Source organism: Haemorhous mexicanus, chromosome 11 (genome assembly GCF_027477595.1).
Source record: "Haemorhous mexicanus isolate bHaeMex1 chromosome 11, bHaeMex1.pri, whole genome shotgun sequence".
Taxonomy (NCBI): domain Eukaryota; kingdom Metazoa; phylum Chordata; class Aves; order Passeriformes; family Fringillidae; genus Haemorhous; species Haemorhous mexicanus.
Window position 1 is genome coordinate 8716811 of NC_082351.1, and position 6082 is coordinate 8722892.

A 6082-nucleotide genomic window follows, 5' to 3' on the forward strand; every position below is an offset into this window, starting at 1 on the left:
GACATGTGGTCAGATCCTTTTGTTTGAACCTCCCCACATTCTCCAGGATGTGAGTGGGAGTATTCTCCCATACATGAAAATCTTAAACGACTCCTCTGACTTCTCTTACAGTGAACCTCTGATACTGCTGGTTTCTAAGAGAAGAATTTTAAATTTATGTTGAGGTAGGACAGGCATGGAGGTCTAAAGACACATGGTGAAATACACAGTGCTTCTGAAATCTGCTGATGAATGAAGGGTGGTGTGAGCCACAGCCTGCAAGCTGCACAATGGTGAGTAAAGGTAATGGTGACAGACTGAGGCTCCAAATGAATAGCAGTTGTCTGCTGCACCTTAGCTTTCTAACATAATGGTTATGAAGTCAGAAAGATGAAACTTGTTCCATTTAGTGGCATTTCTCTTCTGATGGGAGTGGTGGTTACAGATACAACAGCAGAATGCAAGAGCCAGGGTGTGGCTTTCTTTCCTTACCATTGCTCTGTGTGGACACCTGTATTTGTGAGAGGAATATCCAGCTCCTTTGACTGGATATGAGCAGTTCTGCCCACTGATCGTTCAGAGTTTCTCCCCTCTGGTAAGGACAGTAAATTTTCTCAAGCATTTTCTTCTACAGACCTAGGAAGGCCTATTTTTTCATTCTTTATTTTTATTTTAAGTTGGATTACTTTTGCTCCCTTTATGGCCTATAGAGTTGACTGTGTTTGCTTTCACCTCTCTTCCACTGGGCAAGAAGCCAGACCATGACTCTTGGTGGAGGGATGCAGACTTTGTGGTAAAATGGAATATCTGGTAAGATATATAGCACTGTCCACAGCATAAATTCTTAGGAACATGGGAAGTATAGTAAATATCAACATATGAGCACCAAGGTGCCCATGCAGCCCTCATGCAATTCTCAGGGATTGAAACTGAGCCCATGGGATGTGTCTGGAAGATCATGTTAAAGTAAAACTTTCCAATCATGTTAAATCTAGACTTCCTGTATTTAAGTGTAAACTACCTAATAATTTATGCCCAAGTGTCTTTACAGTACTACAAGGGATCTTTTCACCAGGATTTAGTTGTGGTCAGAAATACGTGAATGTGTGACAACATCTTCTGTTGTAATAGACAAATTTTTGCTCTCTGTAACTAAACCATGACCCCACAGGGGGAGAGAAGAAGCAAAAGTACATATCTCACTTGAGGGAACAGTTTGCTGCTGTTATCTTTAGGGGGTTTGCCATCTGTGAATTTAGCCTAATATACCTTATCCTTAAAATAATGTCAATCACCTCCTCAGCCAATCTTAGTATTGAGAGTAGATTTATTTTTTTTTTCCAAGTTATACACAAACTGTTTATACATTATGGTTCGGTTGTGACACATTTATAACTTGGCTGAACAAAGAAAAGTATTTTTTTCCTATATGACTGCTTAGCACACAAACTCAGAGTGACTGGCAAAGCTGAAAAAAAAATTTCTTTAAGAGAAAATAAACCAAAGCATGTTATTTAGAAGAGAAGGGAGAGGGGAGTTTTTTATTACAATCTCCTTAAGGGAAAAAGTGGGGAAATCCCCTAATGTTGTTAGCATGACACAAGATCTTGTGTTTGAAGACTTGCAGAAGTGTATCTCATGTGATGACTAATCTCATTTGTCTTTTCTATTTTTCTGTCACCATAACTGTGATGTTTGAGGACAGCTGGTGTCCTCAGAGCTAAGCCATCCTGTGTTTGTTTGTTCCATATAAGTCTAGAGACTGAGCCAGCAAGGGTGGCAGTGCAGCCAAACCTGGAGTGCAGAGTCTTGTTCCTAATGCCCTGACAACAGGGCTTTCAAGGTGAGTTGTCTTATGACCTTGGGCCTCCTTGGGCTTGGGGACAATAATTCTTTCTGAAAAGACACATCCAGCAAAGTTGTGTTCTCAATCCAGATGGAGGCAGTGAAGCTCAGGAACTCGACTCTATGGACATCTGGATTAGAGGCAGAGATGAATTTGGTGCTCAATATTGTTCCCCTGCATCAAAGGGATATATTTAGGTAACCTCCCACTAGAAGGTGAAATAGGAGCTTTCCTTTCCCCTGTTTTTTAATTGAGAGAGCTCTGCTGGGCACAATGTTAAGTTCTCCTCCCCATATTCGTAGTGTGTTTTTTTCCCCCTAATATTTTAGAGTTTTGTACTGAAAGTGAGTTTTAAATGTTGAAGGATAATGTGGGAGTTTCTGAAACTGAACACGTAAACATATGCTGGGATTGTCTTATTTAAGACATTCCTTGTTTGCCACAAAGGAATAAGAGGACTCCAAAAAATATATTGCACTTAGCTATAGCTGTCATGAATGGTAGAGGAGGTCCCATAAAGGGGCTGAAGGTATTTTATTCTATCCATTTGTCAGACTAATCACTGTCTTGTGAGAGAGGTTATTTCAGTAAAAAATGAAAGTCAGCTCTCAAGTGAGAAGGAAATGAATGATGTGAAGAGACACCTGACTCATAATTAACTCTGTTCGACAGGTGAGCATGCACATTGTTATATAATATTGTATGAACATAGTTTAAAGGTAGTGTAGGGTGAGTCACAAATTCTGCATTCTCCAACTTTATAAGGCATTGCATGAAGTGATTTTTCTCCTCCTAGATGATGAATTACTTTGAGTAGCAAAAAAACACTTTTTTGTGTCATATCCTGCTGGTTGTTAAGTACAACTCTTGCATGTCTCCATCTCCCTCAAAAGTCTCCAGATGACTCAAAAAAGAAAAAAAAGGAATGAGAAACTGGAATATTTTTTAAGAATACGTTGTATTCAGTGCATTTTCAGAATCCAAATTCCTCTCATATGTATTTCAGAAGCTCTTGATGGTAGTGTCCTTCCACAGTGAGTATATTACTGTGTTCATTGAGTTATTGTCACTGTTGATTTTAAAAGTCTTAAGGTTATTTCATAGACAAACAAATCATGCTGAGGTCAAAGCAAGTTTAATAACACTTCTTGTTGAATTCTAAAATACAAGAGGATCATTCTGCTTGAGTACTTGGCAGCTGTGAAGTGTTTTAATGAACAGAGCTTTATTTCTATATGACTATTAAAGCAAACAGTGTTGGTGAATGTACATGTTTGTACAGCAAGCAGAAATCTCTTGTGCAGACTTTTTGCACTTCTCTCTCTTTCAAGAACATTTTTTCTCAAGGGATGCAGCCTGGAGCCCATGGAATGATTTTGTAGTGCAAAGATGCCAAGGCCTGGTTAGTAAAGAGTTTTTAAGTGCAAGTGCCCACAGCTGCAGAATGTGTTCCTGTCCCTTTGCTCTGGCTGTTCTAACCAGAAAACCCTTCTGCCTGTTCCCTAGCAATGCACTGGCTCCAAACCTGCAGCAGAGAGTGGTACCCTGGGGTTCATCTTAACAGAATGCACAGGAAGGAGGAAAATGTACATTTTGCCTCAGCAGCTGCTCATCACCACCTTTATAATTCAGGTTTGCAGGGTAGGATTTGGGATGTCCTAGCCTCCAGAATAAATTCTGATCACAGTGATAGCTGAAGTTGTGCATAACAGACACGAGCAATAGGTGAAGGCAGCGAGATTTTGCAAAGTAAAAGAAACAGTCTGCAATTGAACTTCTTATCTCTGATTATTGCTGACAGGATAAATGTTCCAAAAAGAGTAAGAGCTGTTCCATTGTAGTTTTCTTATTTCATATATTGATAGGCTTCTAAAGCGCACAGCAATTAGATAAATTGTCTACCAGTGCTCAGAGTGAGGGGCTGATGCAAATTTCCTAAGCCAGTCAAATGACAGGTAAGACAGAGACTGTTAGGCAGATCCTAGCAAAAATGGGTGTAATTTCTACCCTTGAAGAAGGCAAGACAGAAATCATCTTCAGCTGAACATATATAAATATATACAGAAAAAAAAGCTTAGTATTTAGAACACAAAGGACAGTTCAGATGGTGCAGAATTGATTATGTACATGTTTTAGAAAGTCATTTTGCATGAATTCTAAGCAAGGAGCTTGCCAATTCCTGTGACAAAATATTGTAATTTATTGCTTCCCCACATTAAATAACCAGAAGGTGTTTTTTTTTTTTGGTAGATCTTTAAAATGTCTGTTGAATGTTGCAGATTTCTAAATTGAAAAGGTTAAAAAAAAAAAGCAACACTTTTTGGAAGCAGACAACATTGTGCAGAACACTTGTTTTTGCTCTTCTAATCAAAACATACAATTTCTTAAAATCTGCCTAATATACTGTGAATTATGCAGGTTATTATTTAGCAGTTAAAAAAAATGTAGCACTATCCCATCCTTGGTATTTTACTATGACTTGTATTTTTGCTACATTTTTTTTGCCTTTCCCTTAATAGAAAATTGGTTTGTTATATTATTTCATTTAAAAACGTCCTAGTCCTCTATATGTACAATATTTCAATAAATAAAGTTGAATTTACAATTGAAACAGATAAGGCAGCAAAACCAGCTATCAAATTACATATAAACAGTGTATTAAAATGTGTGAGACAAAATGAACACTACAAAGTCAAAAGCTAAGCTGTAAAGCTGAGGCACTGTTTTTTCAAATGTTGCATATCACAGAAAACCCCACTTCTCTGCATTCTTCAAAAAGTCCTTTTATTCTTTTATTCCAAAGCAAGGACATAAATGAAATCCTTGCTGAACTAATAATGCAGCCAGGAAAAAAAATTGCAAATTTTTGTTTAACCATTTGACATGCTCACAGAGATTAACTCAGTGCACAAGACCTGGGGAACTAATCTAAAAGGCTCTCTGGGGGACACTTTGGTTGGAGGGAAGAAAAACTGACACAGCAGTAACTCCTAATGTGTCCTTTGCTGGTGAATGGCCTGTGACTCTCTTATTTTTCTTCCTGCAGTTCTGCACTGCATTGGAAATGTTGCATCCCCAGGCTTGGATATGTCTCTGACCCAAGAGAGGTGCTCAGAGGAGAGAAGGAAGCTTAATGAGATTCAGTGCCTAGTCTGGTAAGTCTCCATGTGACTCCTTGTGTTGAGCCCAGTCTAGTTATTGCTGTGAAGGAACAAGCTTTATATGATCAGGAACAAGGACACTGATGTCTTCTATGCTTTCTTTCTGAAAAAGAAACAAAATTAAAACCAGACAACATAATTTGGCCTCTGCTGGCTCAAGACTTCGGAGCAGAATAGGGAAAATTTAATAGGACCTTTTACTATCCCGAGAACAAATGATTTTGTCCTCATTAATGAAATGGCAAAATGGACTTGCAGCAGAGGCAGAGCAGTTGTGTTAAGGATCATTGCCCCTGAAAAGGCTGGAGGGGGATGGGGATGAGTGAGCCCTACAGCTCCAGCTGTGCCCCACTCTTCTGCTTGGCAGGGCCCCGCGGGACAGGATGGAGATGTGGGCAGAGGGATGGGAGGAGCAGGGGGCACCTCCCTCTACTGCAGGACAGGCTGCCCTCAGGGGCACAGAGCAGGGCTGCCTGCAGCAGCACCTCTGGGCTGCTCCCTGGGCTGGGGCATCTTCTGTGCACTGAAGCAGCTGCACAGGGGGACATGGAGGGGGAAGATTGCTCAGCCAGCACCAGGGGTTTCGAGTATTTGTTTTGCTCATTTTCTAAAAGAGTCCTGACTCGAAAGCTTTTTCAGCAGCTGCAGAAATCTACAGTCTTTAGCTCACAGCCCAGTCTGTCATTTTGTGTTACATCATGTACTATTCCAGGAGGTAGAGCTGCCTATGATTTCATAGCACAGTTGATTTTCTAGCTTAATTCCTCAAGGGACCTTAAAGGAAATGGAAACCCACAAATAAAATGAAGAAATTAAAATAAATTACTAACTCTAAAATGCAGCATTTATTTGGATTAATAAAATACAAAATTGTAATGACCCTTTATACTGGATTTGATTTTGGTTCTGCAATGATTCAATAGGTTCCTGCTTCCCAATCTCAGTTTGTCTTTACTTTGGGAAATATTTTTGTAGAAGAGGAGTTCCTCTCTGAGGGAGGTGATACTATGGAAGATCTCTAATTGTTCTTTACAGGCTTTAAGTTTCTGGGCTACTGTCAGTCTATATAGAAGTTGTGATTTGAAGTCAAAGTCAA

At 39.5% G+C, this 6082-nt stretch overlaps 1 long non-coding RNA gene across 1 annotated transcript in view; it reads left to right on the forward strand.

The window, feature by feature from the left end:
* The window catches only part of LOC132332218 (uncharacterized), a 45908-nt gene extending 40040 nt beyond the window's left edge, over window positions 1-5868 (forward strand). Inside the window, exons 4-5 of the long non-coding RNA XR_009487839.1 lie at window positions 112-3457; window positions 4872-5868. This is a non-coding gene — a long non-coding RNA (uncharacterized LOC132332218). The remainder of the gene's footprint in view (window positions 1-111; window positions 3458-4871) is intronic.
* Window positions 5869-6082: the final 214 nt, after the last annotated feature.